Source organism: Rhinopithecus bieti, unplaced genomic scaffold, assembly GCF_001698545.2.
Source record: "Rhinopithecus bieti isolate Rb0 unplaced genomic scaffold, ASM169854v2 scaffold_11380, whole genome shotgun sequence".
Lineage (NCBI taxonomy): Eukaryota > Metazoa > Chordata > Mammalia > Primates > Cercopithecidae > Rhinopithecus > Rhinopithecus bieti.
This window is the reverse complement of record NW_016807225.1, coordinates 1,715,610-1,730,146: the sequence shown is the minus strand read 5'-3', so window position 1 is coordinate 1,730,146 and position 14,537 is coordinate 1,715,610. Positions and strand designations below refer to the sequence as shown.

General features: G+C 46.3%; 1 long non-coding RNA gene across 1 annotated transcript in view; it reads left to right on the top strand.

Moving 5' to 3' along the window:
- Positions 1-11,984, top strand: part of LOC108534993 (uncharacterized) — a 32,287-nt gene extending 20,303 nt beyond the window's left edge. The window contains exon 2 of the long non-coding RNA XR_001887096.1: positions 11,411-11,984. This is a non-coding gene — a long non-coding RNA (uncharacterized LOC108534993). The remainder of the gene's footprint in view (positions 1-11,410) is intronic.
- Positions 11,985-14,537: the final 2,553 nt, after the last annotated feature.

The window sequence follows — 14,537 nt, the reverse complement described above, 5'->3', positions numbered from 1 at the left end:
GATATGGGCCTAGGATAGAAAGTGAGCAACTTAATGGTGAGTTCATGCTGCAAAGGAGAGTCAAGGTGAAGGTGTACTTTATCTCAAATCTGAACAAAGATGTATATTTCCTGTGAAGTCTGATGAGAAAAAGAAGAAAAAAAAATGTGGTTTGACTCCATCACACAAAGTCAGTCACAGTGGGTCCCGCTCTGCTGTAGAACTTTAAAGCCTGAGCAGCAGGCACATTTGTGGTTTGGTTGTGTTATCCGATTCTGCGGCTGACACACGCTGCTTTTAGTTCATGGCTGTCGAGTTTCCAGTCTCCCTTGGGCTCTTACGTTATGGTTTCAGGTTTCAGTGTGGCCACACACGTCTCTCCACTATTCAGGTGGAACAGCTGCAAGGGATCCCCCCTGCAAAGACATCATAATAGCAGTAGCTGCCACTGAGGCCTGGCCCTATGCCAGCTACTGTTTTGTTTGCATGTTTTCATTCATTATGCCCACTTTACAGATCAGGAAACAAACTTCAACCTTGTATTAAGGATGGTATCAATCCTTGTAGGCTTAATACAAGTAAAATAATTGATCTAGGGCCACTCAGGTAGAAAAGTGCTGAGGCTGGATTCACAACCAGGACCATGTAACTGCTGAAACTGAGACTTTATGCACGGGAGCATACTGCAACACCATATTCCTCCTCTTTCTACACTTTCATTTATGCTGTGCTTTATTCCTTTTCTTCTACACACCAACTGAACATGTCTTCTTTACTCTGCCTGTCCCTCGAAGACCTGCCTCCTCTGTTCCAGTGTCCCACCCGTGTCAGCCTAAAGTAGCCTCTCATCCCTCTGAACTTTTTCACCTGGACCATTTACTTTGGCACTTAATTATGCATTATTTTGTGTTATTATTTAAATGATTTATTGCATAGGCTCTGCCTCCCCAACTAAATTACAAGCCCCCAGAAGTCAGGATTAGCTTTTCATACAGCTTTTTTTTTTTTTTTTTTTTTTTTTTGAGACACAGTCTCACTCTTGTCGCCCAGGCTGGAGTGCAGAGGCGCGATCTCAGCTCACTGCAACCTCCACCTCCCGGGGGTTCAAGCCATTCTCCTGCCTCAACTTCCCAAGTAGCTGGGATTACAGGCACCCACCACCACATCCGGCTAATTTTTGTTGTTTGTTTTGTGTGTATTTTTAGTAGAGACAGGGTTTCACCATGTTGGCCAGTCTGGTCTCGAACTCCTGACCTCAGGTGATCCACCCACCTCGGCCTCCCAAAGTGCTGGGATTACAGGTGTGAGCCACCTCACCTGGCCTTCATGCAGCTTTGTATTCCTTCCAGCACTCAGCATAGAACTGTGCTCAGTAAGAGTCTACATCCTGCTGAGGAGCACCATGGAAAAGATAAAATGCAATACAAATTTTAAAGTCTGAAGAAATAAAAGAAAACCGAATGCCGTGGCTCATGCCTGTAATCCCAGCACTTTGGGAGGCGGAGGCGGAGGCAGGAGGATCACTCAAGCCCAGGAGTCTGAGGCTGCAGTGAGCTATGATTTTATCACTGCCGTGCGACAGAGCAAGACCCTGTCTCTAAAAAGAAAGGAAGAAAACTCGAAATAAATATTCCAAATGTGGCTTCTCCACAGAAGTTATTTTCAGCAAGTGGGATTCATTCTGAGCTCAGCTGCCTTCAACCCTCAATCTTTCTGTAGTGTCTAGCCCAATAAATAGGAGACCTATAAATATTTAATGGATGAAAGAAAGAATGAAACCCCATCTCCGTCAGTTAAAGTAACTTGGACAAATTATCTTAACTCCTTCAAACCTCAGTTTCCTCGCCTGTAAAATGGGAATCATTCTTGGAGCGTTTACCCCAGAATTAGGGACATGTGAGGCATCTCTCACTGTCCCTGGCACACGAGAGCTACCATAGTTATTATCACTGTTATTATATTCTAAATCTTTCTTGGGAAATGGTTCTAGCAACTCGAAAATAAAGGACATAGCCACTAGTCTGATGACTTTAAGGTGGAAAATTGCTCCATAAGATGATCAAAACACCCCTAAGCAACCACATGGCCCACAGTTTTCTGCATATTGCTATTTACCAGGTTTCGGGGTTACGTTTTGTTTTTGCTTGTGGCCAAGTTGGAACCCCCATGGTGTCTTCCTATGGAACTCAGCTTACCGTTGCTGCGGGGGCCCACTTTTCCTTTCTTTATTAAGAAAAGGAAACAGGAAATCGAATGCAAAACCCTCCGACGGTTAGTATCACACCAAAGTTGTTAATTTAACCACACCCCCGCCAGGAAATGAAAGTACAGTTCTCACAGTGATGTTCCCTCACCTTTCATGGCCCACATGGTATTTTTCAGATTTTAGTTAGATAGGGTAGATTAAAGGGCTGAACTTTGGGCAGTGGGCTGTCATTGGGTAATTGTTGATTTGGGCATAGATTAGCATACAGATTTAATATTGCACTAATTGAGAAGGGTCTTCCATTTGCTCTGTGGCTTATGGCTGTATCACATGTCACAAACTTGGGGGTTGGGGAGGTCCGTGCAGTGGTAGGACCATGGCTTACTGCAGCCTCGAGCTCTGAGCCTCAAGTGATCCTCTCACCTCCGCCCCCTGAGTTGCTGGGACAACAGGCACGAGCCACCGAGCCTAACCACGTAGTGTATTTTAACATTTGTTTTAGTTGTCAACATTTAAAAACAGAGAAGCCAGGCATGTTAAGTCACACTGAAATCTCAACACTTTGGGAGACTGAGGCAGGAGGATCAAGACCAGCCCAGGACTTTGAGACCAGCCTGGGCAAAATAGGGAGACCTCCCCCATCTCTACAAAAAATAAAAACAAAAAAATTAGCCAGATGTGGTGGCACACCCCTGTGGTCCCAGCTTTTTGAGAGGTTAAAGTGGGAGGATTGCTTGAGCCCAGGGGGTCGAGGCTGCAGTGAGCTGTGATTGCACCATTGCACTCCAGCCTGGGCAACAGAGCAAGACCCTGTCCCCCCAAAATAAAATAGGAATAAAAACAGGGAAATTGCACACATGTGCACATGCACACACATCCATTCTGGATTTACAGACTCTCCTGTGGAAAAATAGTGATAGTGGGTTATAGACGCCACTGTTAGGTGGGCACATGTCTTGGGTTTGGTGCAGCAGCCTGCTGAACTCATTTGCTTCACCTGCCTGCCCCCAGGGCAGTTGAGATTCCAAGCTTATGTCTTGTGTATATGAGAGGCATTCACAAATCTGCCACTCCTAGAAGACAGATATAGTTTCCTGACACCTCAAGCCTGGCCTTCTGTATATTCAATCTTTCGCTTTCACCTTCTCTTCCCTGTGTGAGTCTCCTGATTCCAAGTCACTAGTCCTGGCAACCCCAGATATGGACAGATGCCTAGCCTAGGCATAAGGAAAGTTTGCCATTTCTTTGCTCCACCCCAGGGTAGGTCTGTATGTGAGAGGTATCTACAAGGAAGCTTTGGAAAAGCAAATCAATTGAGGAGATATAACACCATCAGGTCACCCCTGAAACTGCACATTTTCCTTCTTTGATGTGTTGGAAATCTTGCTTTGCCACCCAACACTCATTCAGGCTTCTTCTGGCAACTGGATTCCCATTTTCATCTAGGAAATTACCCTTCCCCACTCCTAATCTCTGTGTATTAAGTGCAGTTGACTCTACCTCTCCCTCCATAGATGGCCTGGACAATCAGAGCACTGCTCAATTCCTCTGCTACAGTGATTGGTTCAGAGGTGGGCACATTACCCCAGTGAAACACAATGAGACCTTTGCTGGGATTGCCCAGAGAGAAGCATGTGTTGTTTTCCACTAGACTTGAACCTGACCACATACAGACCTAGAGTTGTTGTCAGCCACCTTACATGAGGAGCCTGAGAATTGCACCGACAGTGGAGGAGAGCCCTACTTAAAGATAAACAGAGATGGGGTCCTGGAGCCCTAGATGAAGCCTTGCCTGGTGCAGCCTACCTTGTACTTTATAATTCTACAAGCTGCTCCCTAGAGAAACTAGACCAGAATGTTTTTAAGTTTCCTACCTGAAGTCAATTTTCCCTAAAAAACAGGCACCAGGTGGGAGAGGGTGAAAAGGGGTACATTTTTTTTTTTTTTTTTTTTTTTTTGAGATGGAGTCCTGCTATGTTGCCCAGGCTGGAGTGCAGTGGTGCGATCTCAGCTCACTGCAACCTCCACCTCCTGGGTTCAAGCGATTCTCCTGCCTCAGCCTCCCAAGTAACTGGGATTACAGGTACCTGTCACTATGCTCGGCTAATTTTTTGTATTTTTAGTAGAGATGGGGTTTCACCATGTTGGCCAGGCTGGTCTCAAACTCCTGAACTCAAGTGCTCCACCTGCCTCGGCCTCCCAAAGTGCTGGGATTGCAGGTGTGCGCCACCGCATCTGGTCGAGAGGTACTCTTTTTATGTACCTTTTAGGTGATTCATTATGTTTCAGTAGGAGCCTCCAGAGAGCCAAAATAAATGGTTGGTTTAGTTTAGTTTTGTTTTTTTGTTTTGTTTTGTTTTTTTGAGACAGAGTTTTGCTCTTGTCACCCAGGCTGGAGTACAATGGCACGATCTTGGCTCACTGCAACCTCCACCTCCCAGGTTCAAGCGATTCTCCTGCCTTAGCCTGCCAGGTAGCTGGGATTACAAGCTCGAGTCACCATGCCCGGCCAGTTTAGTTTGTTTTTATTTTTCTGCACTGGATACTCCTAATCAAGGTTTGTTGTTTTTTAATTACAAAAGTAATACATGTTTCTAAAATTCCAATAATCAAGAAGTAAGTAACACTAATAAAAAAGTAAAGTTTTCTCTGCCTTCTACCCTGGAGCCACCTTTTAGAAGTAGCTTTGGGGAGTAATAATATTGATGAGAATAATCACTAATGTTTATAAAGAGCTTACTGTGTTCCAGGCATCACTGTAAGTACTTTACATCTGTTTTCACATTGAATGTGTGACATAGAAATGTTAAAGTTGCAAAGCTAATAAAATCCAAATAATCTGACTCTAGAACCCAGATTTGTAGCCACCAGACTACACTGCCTACAATTAGACGTTTAGTCATCAATATACACATATACATATTTAAACCACAATGAGTTCATGTTACACATTCTGTTCACAGTCATCTGTTTTAACTGACGGTCATCTTTGACATCACTCAGTGTCACTTTCCTGTTAAGAACATCGAGCTCTTGGCTAGGAAAACTTTCCTGGACACAGATGACTTTCAGGATGGCAGCCCATTCATTTGGGAGTTGAGCTTTCCCTAAGGCCTCCAGCAAATAGTAATAATCCTCATGTCTAGGCCAGGCGTGGTGGCTCAAGCCTGTAATCCCAGCACTTTGGGAGGCCGAGACGGGCGGATCACGAGGTCAGGAGATCGAGACCATCCTGGCGAACACGGTGAAACCCCGTCTCTACTAAAAAATACAAAAAACTAGCTGGGCGAGGTGGCGGGCGCCTGTAGTCCCAGCTACTCAGGAGGCTGAGGCAGGAGAATGGCGTAAACCTGGGAGGTGGAGTTTGCAGTGAGCTGAGATCCGGCCACTGCACTCCAGCCTGGGCAACAGAGCGAGACTCTGTCTCAAAAAAAAAAAAATAATAATAACCCTCATGTCTGAAGCAGGTGACAAATGGAAAACAGGTGGGCATCAGCCTTAGGATATTGAGCTTTAAACCTATTGGTCATTGGTTGAGAGATGTCCATGTGTTACATGCCCTTTGAGGGCAGAGACTATGCCTTAGACCCAAGTATATTTCCAGAGCCTAGTACAGTGTGCTTGGCATGGCTGGCACAGAGTAAGTGCTCAAGAAACATTTATTGAGTGAATAGATAAAGAGACCACTTGTTGAAAATCACTTTGGTGCAGGGCATCAAGAAATAAGACTCATGCTGTGTCCTCTGTGGAGAGGCTCCTATGCCCTAAAGGTGAAGACAACTGACCTGGATTCATAAGCATTTGTTATTAATGATGTCATGCTGATGTTCAAATAGGATTTCTACATAGTTTTTCATTCTTATACACTGAAGCAAAACAAATAACTTACATACCATCAGTAGACAGTTTTAAAAGGGCATCTGGGCCAAGCACGGTGGCTCACGCTTATAATCCCAGCACTTTGGGAGGCCTAGGTGGGTGGGTTGCTTGAGGCCAGGAGTTTGAGACCAGCCTGGCCAACATGGTGAAACCCCATCTCTACTAAAAATACAAAAATTAGCCAGGCATGGTGCACGTACCTGTGGTCCCAGCTACTCGGGAGGCTGAGGAGGGTGAATTACTTGAACCCAGGAGGCGGAGGTTGCAGTGAGCAGAGATCATGCCACTGCTCCAGCCTGGGCAACAGAGCAAGACTCTGTCTTTAAAAAAAAAAAAAAAAAAGGGCCGGGCTGCTGTGTGGCTCAAGCCTCGTTCATCCCAGCACTTTGGACATGGAGCCGATACGTAGTGAGACGCTGATGGTCAGGAGATCGAGAGCAGGAGCCTTAGCTAACAACTGGCAGAAATCCCCAATCTCTAACTACAAAAATACAAAAAACTAGCCGGCGAAGTGGCGGTGCGCCTGTAGTCCCAGCTACTTGGGAGGCTGAGCAGGAGAATGGCGTGATACCCGAGGCGGAGCTTGCAGTGAGCGAGATCCAGCCACTGCACTCCAAGCCTGGGGGCCACAGAAGCCGAGAAACGTCAGAGCGAGACTCCGTCTCAAAACAAAAAAAAAAAAAAAAAAAGAAAAAAAAGGCATCAGGTCCACCATAAAGGTGGTATAGAATGGTGGTTATAAGTTTGGGATCTAGCTAATCCCAGCACTTTGGGAGGCTGAGGTGGGTGGATCACGAGGTCAGGAGTTCAAGATCAGCCTGGCCAAGATGGTGAAACCCCATCTCTACTAAAAATACAAAAATTAGCTGGGCGTGGTGGTGGACATCTGTAATCCCAGCTTCTTGGGAGGCTGAGGCAGGAGAATCGCTTGAACCCGGGAGGTGGCGGTTGTGGTGAGACTATTGTACTCCAGCCTGGGCAATGAGACTGAAACTCTGTCTCAAATAAATAAATAAATAATAAGTTTGGGATCTAGAGTCAACCAGCCTAGGTTCAAATCATCCTAGCTCTAACATGTAGTAGCTGTGTGGTCTTGGCATGTTACTTAATCTCTCTGTGGCTTTATTTTCCCGTCTGTGAAATGGGGATTATAAGACCTACCTCACAAAGTTGTGGGGTTACCTGAGTTGATGGATATAGAACTTTTTTTTTTTTTTTTTTTTTGAGACCAAGTCTCACCCTGTTGCCCAGGCTGGAGTGCAGTGATGCGGTCTCAGCTTACTGCGACCTCCGCCTCCTGGGTTCAAGTGATTCTCATGCCTCAGCCTCCCAAATAGCTGGGACTACAGGCACATGCCACCATGCCTGGCTACTTTTTGTATTTTAAGTAGAGGAGGAGTTTCGCTGTATTAGCCAGGTTGGTCTCGAACTCCTGACCTGAAGTGATCCACTCATCTCAGCTTCCCAAAGTGCTGGGATTATAGGCATGAGCCACCACGCCCAGCCTGGATATAGAACCTTTAAATGAGCAATAAGCATGCAGTCAACATTCAATAAATATTAGCTAGTACCCTTACTATGGAGAGCCCTGTTACTTGACTTTTAAAAAGAGACCAAATTAAATGATGATATGAGACCTTCTGTAATTTCTCCCTCATCATGTCCCATAAAGCCAAATGTGCTACTGATTTTGGAATATTTTACATGTTGAGCACAGAATATATTGTTTTAACTTGTTCTCATCCCTGGAAGGCGTTCCAATTCATTAATAGTTTCTTGGCAGTTAAAGCACATGCCTTTCTGGTAATACTGCCTAATACACATAATCCCTTTAATACCCACCCACTGAGTATATCGAGTCCTCCCTCCTCCTTGTCATTAGCTGTAGAATCTTCTCTCCCTTTCCGCTAAGTGGCCCAGCGTCATCACATTCAGGGGGAGCTACTCTAACCACTGCAGCTGTTCTAAAATTGCAAGTGTGCCAACAGCCATCTTCCTTTCCTCTCTAGTCCCTCAGGCTCCTGTTCATGCAGGCTCTCTCCTTCTCCCTCTCTGTCACAGCGGGCTATCTGTCAGGATTCATGAGCCTAAGAAGGCACTGTCTAAAATTCTGAAAGCTGGCTGGGCACAGTGGCTCACGCCTGTAATTCCAGCACTTTGGGAGGCCAAGGTGGGCGGATCATTTGAGGCCAGGAGTTCGAGACCAGCCTGGTGAAACCCCGTCTCTACTAAACATGGTCAAACATAGTGAAACCCCGTCTCTACTAAAAATACCAAAGTTAGCCAAGCGTGGTGGCAGGCGCCTGTAGTCCCAGCTACTCGAGAGGCTGAGGCAGGAGAATGGCTTGAAGCCGGAAGGCAGAGGTTGCAGTGTGCCAAGATCGTGCCACTGCACTCCAGCCTGAGCGATAGAGCGAGACTCAAAAAAAATAAAATAAAATAAATAAAATAAAATTCTGAAAGTTTCACAAAAATGCCGGTTACGTACCCACCTTCCCCATTGCAAGTTTGTTGATTGATTGATTCATTCATTCATTGAGATAGAGTCTTGCTCTGTCACCCAGGCTGGAGTATAGTGGCGCAATCTCCACTCACTGCAACCTCTGCCTCCCAGGTTTAAGCAATTCCCATGCCTCAGCCTCCTAAGTAGCTCAGATTACAGGCATGTACCACAATGCCTGGCTAATTTTTGTTTTTGTACTGTTAGTAGAGACGGGGTTTCACCATGTTGGCCAGGCTGGTCTAGACCTCCCAGCCTCAAGTGATCCACCCACTTTGGCCTCCCAAAGTGCTGGGATCACAGGTGTGAGCCACCACTTCCAGCCTCCACATTGCAAGTTTATTCTGGAATAACATCATTATTATTCTGTTATCATGGGGCAGACTCTGAGAAGAGGAGACAAAGGACTTAGGACAACAGTCCATGTATACACACACACACACACAGATCTATCTTTGGAAGATAAGTAGGCAGTTTTTGACACAGTATTAAATGAAAATATTTTGAGCAGTGATGCCTTCAGAGTATAGAAAAGCTAGGTCCTACTTTAATGAAGCCTAATAAATGAAAATGTAAATATTAAAACGGATGAATTAAGTGGTGATTAACTGTTTTATAAAAAATTGCCTTGTATACATAGGCAGTATCAGGGATGTAATTAAATAGTCTCTCTCAGTGCATTTGAACCTGATTTATAGCATGAGGTCTCTTTTAATCCTATCTCCATTTCCTCAAAAATACTGATGTCAGCTACCACCAGAATTGCTGAGCTGAATTCCCTGACCCAAGGTGGCCCAGTTTAATTCGGTCGAATATTAGGCATTCAGCCTCTTGAATCCTCTCCTGTGCCCAGGTCCCTAAGGCCAGTCTCACCAGGGTGTGTCCCGGGCAGAGGGGGCAACCCGCCCCATGGAATAGAGCTGCAAGGTTCTGATGGTCATTGGAGAATCACAGCTGGCTTGGCAGTTTCTTGGCGGGACCAAGGGGGAGACATAGATGGAGGCATGCGGTCCTCCAGGAAGGACACGGAGGTCCGTATACAAATTCTCTACTCTTACCCCACAGATGCTTGGTGGCATGGCAGTGCAGAAAAGGCAGGCCCTGCCATAGATAATGGGAAAAATGCTGGAAAGATGCTGATCCATGGTGGTTGATCACCATGGTGGGATGGGTACCTTGCTAATGGCTCCATCCACTCAATAGTGCTACCTGCATGATATAACGGTGGGCAGGACAGGCCGGGTCTGTTCTATGCCCCACTGTTTGAGGCTTTGGAGACAGACGATTGCAGGCCCACTGGTTTTACTCATGGTCAGACTTCCCAGGACCTGGCCTTTCCTCTTCAGTGTCACTGTCATTTCCCACAAGCCCTATCCCTCACAACATTTGAGAAAGCTTTAGTTAAAAAATGTGGCCTCTTCCCCAATTCATTCATTCGGCAAATACTTACTGGGCAGGCTGAGCAGTAGGCCCAGTAAGGAAATGCAGTCTTGGCTGGGTGCGGTGGCTCATGCCTGTAATCCCAGCACTTTGGGAGGCTGAGGCAAGGGATCACTAGAGTTCAGGAGTTTGAGACGAGCCTGGCCAACATGGCAAAACCCCATGTCTACTAAAAAAAAAAAAAAAGAAAAAGGAAAAGAAAAAATTAGTCGGGCATGATGGCGTGCACCTGTAATCCCAGCTACTCAGGAGGCTAAGACATGAGAATAGCTTGAACCCAGGAGGTAGAGGTTGCAGTAAGCTGAGATTGCGCCACTGCACCTGAGCCTAGGTGAAGGAGTGAGACTCTGTCTCCAAAAAAAAAGAAAAAGAAATGCAGTCTTGTCTTGTAGAACCCCAGGAAAGATTGCAGAGCATTCAAGCACTGCAGCAAGGGTGAGCAAAGATGGAGTGGAAAGGCACCTGATCCAGGTGTGGAGGGGTTAACACGTCCTGCTTGAGTTGAGGCCTGAAAGAAGCTTTGGAGTTTTTCAGGGGAAAAAAAGTGACGGGGAAGAGCATTCCAGGCAGATGGAATGGTGCATGCTAACACACAGATGGGAGAGTTCAGCACATTTAGCTTTAAGGTGCCAAGGGCAGGATTCAGTGGCTCATGCCCATAATCCCAGCAATTTGGGAGGGTGAGACACGTGGATCACTTGAGCCCAGGACTTAAGATCGGCCTGGGCAATATGGCAAAACCCCGTCTCTACAAAAAAAAAAAAAAAAAAAAAAAAGTAGAAAAACTAGCCGGGCATGGTGGCACATGCCTGTGTTTCCAACTACTGGGGAAGCTGAAGTGGGAGGAGGGGAGGATCTCCTGAACCCGGGAGGTCAAGGCTGCAGCGAGTCGAGATCACGCACTGCATCCCAGCCTGGGTGACAGAGTGAGACACTGTATTTAAAAAAAAAAAGATGCCAAGGAGTGGAAAGAGGAGAGGGTTGGTGTGAATGGTTGAGAGGATTGCAGTTTGAGCTGATCCAGAGAAATAAGCAGGTCCCAGGTTGCAGAGGGCCTTGTCTATCTGCTAAAGCATTTAGGTTTTCTCCAGAGAGAGAAATGAAGGGCCACGGCACAGGCTAACCCAGTGGGATCACAGGACTTGTGTTTTAGAAAGGACCCTGACAGCATGGTGGAGGGGCATTGGAAGGCAAAAAGCAGACCACCAAAGAGCCAGAATGGTGAGCTCCTGCCCCCAGCCATGGTGGGGGGAGTGCATGAGTAGCAAGATTCTGCCTAAATCAATTATTAATAAGCGACGCAGTGATTCATCTATACTTTCCCCATTCCTAGCTTCATTTCACCATCCAGCCCCTACGAGCCCTGACTTCAATTCTAGTCCATTTCTGTTTCCTTCTTCCCTTAGCTGCCCCCTTCACTGGAATTCTCTAAGGCGCTTGTTCAGCCCTATGGAAACGGCTGCCAGATTCTTCTGTTTTCTTCATGGATAGCTCCCAAGTTTTTCTCTCCAAAATCCCTTAGAAGTGCTTTGGCCGGTGGAAGAGAGGGGTCTTCAACGCCTTTCAAAGAGCAGCTAAGAAACAGTGGCTCAGTGAAGTTGCTAGTTATGGGAACGCCACCTGCTGTGGGAGCTGCCAGTGACGGGAAGCCCAAATCAGCAAGACGAGCCCCAGCCGCAGGCCTCACATTCTGGCAGGCTCCACGAGCCAGGAGGTGTCCACGCCAAGTCCTCATTCCCCTGGTGATGCCTCAAGGGCTCCATCATGTTAGCCAGAATATACCCTGGGAGATTATATCTGGGAGACACGTAGCTCAACAAGTACGGGACATCTTTTCCCTGCTGGTATTGGGGGAACAGGATGAATATCTGTGTGCTAAGCTCACTGAGATCTGTTAGGCTTGTTCCCTCAGAATAATTTATATTTTGAGAAACCTAGTACTTTCAAATTCACACAATAATGAGCTGTGTTATATTAGGATTCCATTACATGTTCACCTATCAAAATTTATACCTAAAATATTCACATTCAATATGGGGAGATACAAAGATAATTTAGATATCACATATGATTAACTCTAGAAAACACATATCTTTTTTTTTTTTTTTAAGAGACAGGGGTCTCACTATGTTGCCCAGGCTGGTGTCAAACTCCCGGGCTCACACAGTTCTCCTACGTCAGGTTCCCAACATGCTGGGATTACAGGTGTGGGCCACCATGCCTGTTCAGAAAACACATATCTTAACACAATACACAATAATCACAATAGCAGGAAACATAAGTTTCATTTTATTTTGTTTTTTAATCAGAAAGACAACATATCCAGGTGAAAAATTTCCCCAGTGATGTAGGAAACGCCATCGTCTGCCATCAGCCCGTCTCTAAATTCTCACTCATGTTTGTTCATGTAGCTGCTAGTCCTAATTCCAGATGAAAATTTCCTGTTGTTCAAAGGCAGAGCCTTTTGTGTGTGATTTATGCAACCCCTGGGTTCCATCAAAATGAAAAGAGTTACTGAAATAGAAGTTTTTCTTATTGTCATGCCAACAGCAGACCCACAACCTCAGCTTACAAACACATTCTGTGCTAAAGCCCAAAGCACATACCCTCACATGCCTCCATCAGAAAGATCTTTCCATTTCCTTCAAGAACAAACCTCCTTCACGTACAATATCCCTCCCAGTAGCATATGTAGGCCTCATTCCTCAGGGAACTTGCAGGAACACACACACACACACACACACACTCCTCCAGCACACACCTCCTTTCTCATTCTCCAGAGACCCAGGGGTGTGTGTGTGAATGTCTGAACTGATGACATATTGTGACAGAGGACGCAAGACAGTGAGGCACAGCCTCAAAGCAATGCAGGTCACAGCAATAGGCTTTATATAACCCAGAGCCACGGAGAGACCCAAAATAGCAGCCTCCCTGCTGCTCAGTTAGTCTCCTCCATCAACCAGGGATAAAATTAGAGCAGGCGCTGACGTGCACCTGCGTCTGCACAGGGACTCCAGGGAGACAGTGAGAACAGGCTCGACACTCTGCCATCGGCCACGCAGACTGCCAGATTTTTCAGACCCAATCTGTTACCAGACAGAACTGTGTGCGTGTGTGCGTGTGTGTGTGTGGTACGCGTGCGCATGGGTGTACATGCGGGCCATGTGGAGCCCTGCTCTGAGAACATTTCAAGGGAATGGCGGGGAAGTTTGGCGGCATGGGGCTTTGAGAAGAATGTTCCAGGCTTTTTGGGGAGGAAGTCAGTCCCCACACCAGTCTCCATTTTACTTCATAGTTCCTTTTTGCTGCCCTCCCTACCACTTCTCTCTGGCCTGTGTGGGGTCAAGTTTGGCTGGGACATCCTCCCTCTAAGACCTCGTTCTGCCTGGGACGTCCTCCCTCTAAGACCTCGTTCTGCCTGGGACATCCTCCCTCTAAGACCTTGTTCTGCCTGGGACGTCCTCCCTCTAAGACCTCCTTCTGCAGAACAAACAACAAACTAAAACAAAATCCTACTGTGTTTATTTCGATTCAACCAAACACACACAGTCTGGAGAGTAAAAGCTTGTGCCAAGAGGTCCAGAGGAGAGACAGGCTGGTGAATGTGGCCGAATGTTCTGCAGGCCCTGGGACCCCACTTTGCCTGGAAGCCATGAACGCCACTCACATGTGGGATTGGCAGAAATCCTGTCCTCCTGAGGCAGCAGGTGATTTGTTCTTTTTCTGCTTGAGGGAAAACAAGGCAGAATAATTTTCCCCCCAAAAGATGCACAGTTAAAGGTTAGTCATTTTGGTCAGTAAGTACCAGATATGATACAAATTTCAAAGGAGGAAGCGTGGCTGACCCCAGGAACCAGAGACCAGATAAATAGGTACAAACTAGATGGAATGAGTCAAGACTGTGTTTTGTTTTGTTTTCAGGAAAAAGCCATCATCCCACACTATGGCCTCTGAAATTCTACTATTACACATTCATTTTGGGAAGTTTATGTTCTTGGACTTCCCTCTGAAGTAAATACTTTAGAAGCTGGCCATGGTGGCACATGCATATAGTACTAGCTATTTGGGAGACTGAGGTGGGAGGATTGCTTGAGCCCAGGAGTTCAAAGGTTACAGTGAGCTGCAATCCTACTACTGCACCCCAGCCCTCTGGGTGACAGAGCGAGACTGCCTCTCTAAAGAAGTTTTTTGGCCAGGCGCAATGGCTCACGCCTGTAATCCCCACACTTTGGGAGGCCGAGGCTGGTGGATCACCTGAGTTCAGGAGTTCGAGACCAGCCTGACCAACATGGAGAAACCCCGTCTCTAATAAAAATACAACATTAGCCAGGCGTGGTGGTGGGCACCTGTAATCCCAGCTAGTCAGGAGGCTGAGGCAGCAGAATCGCATGAACCGAGGAGGCGGAGGTTGCAGTGAGCCCAGACCACACCACTGCACTCCAGCCTGGGCAACAGAGTGAGACCCTTTCTCCAAAATAATAATAATAATACTACATAAATAAATAAATAAATAAATAAATAAATAAATAAAAT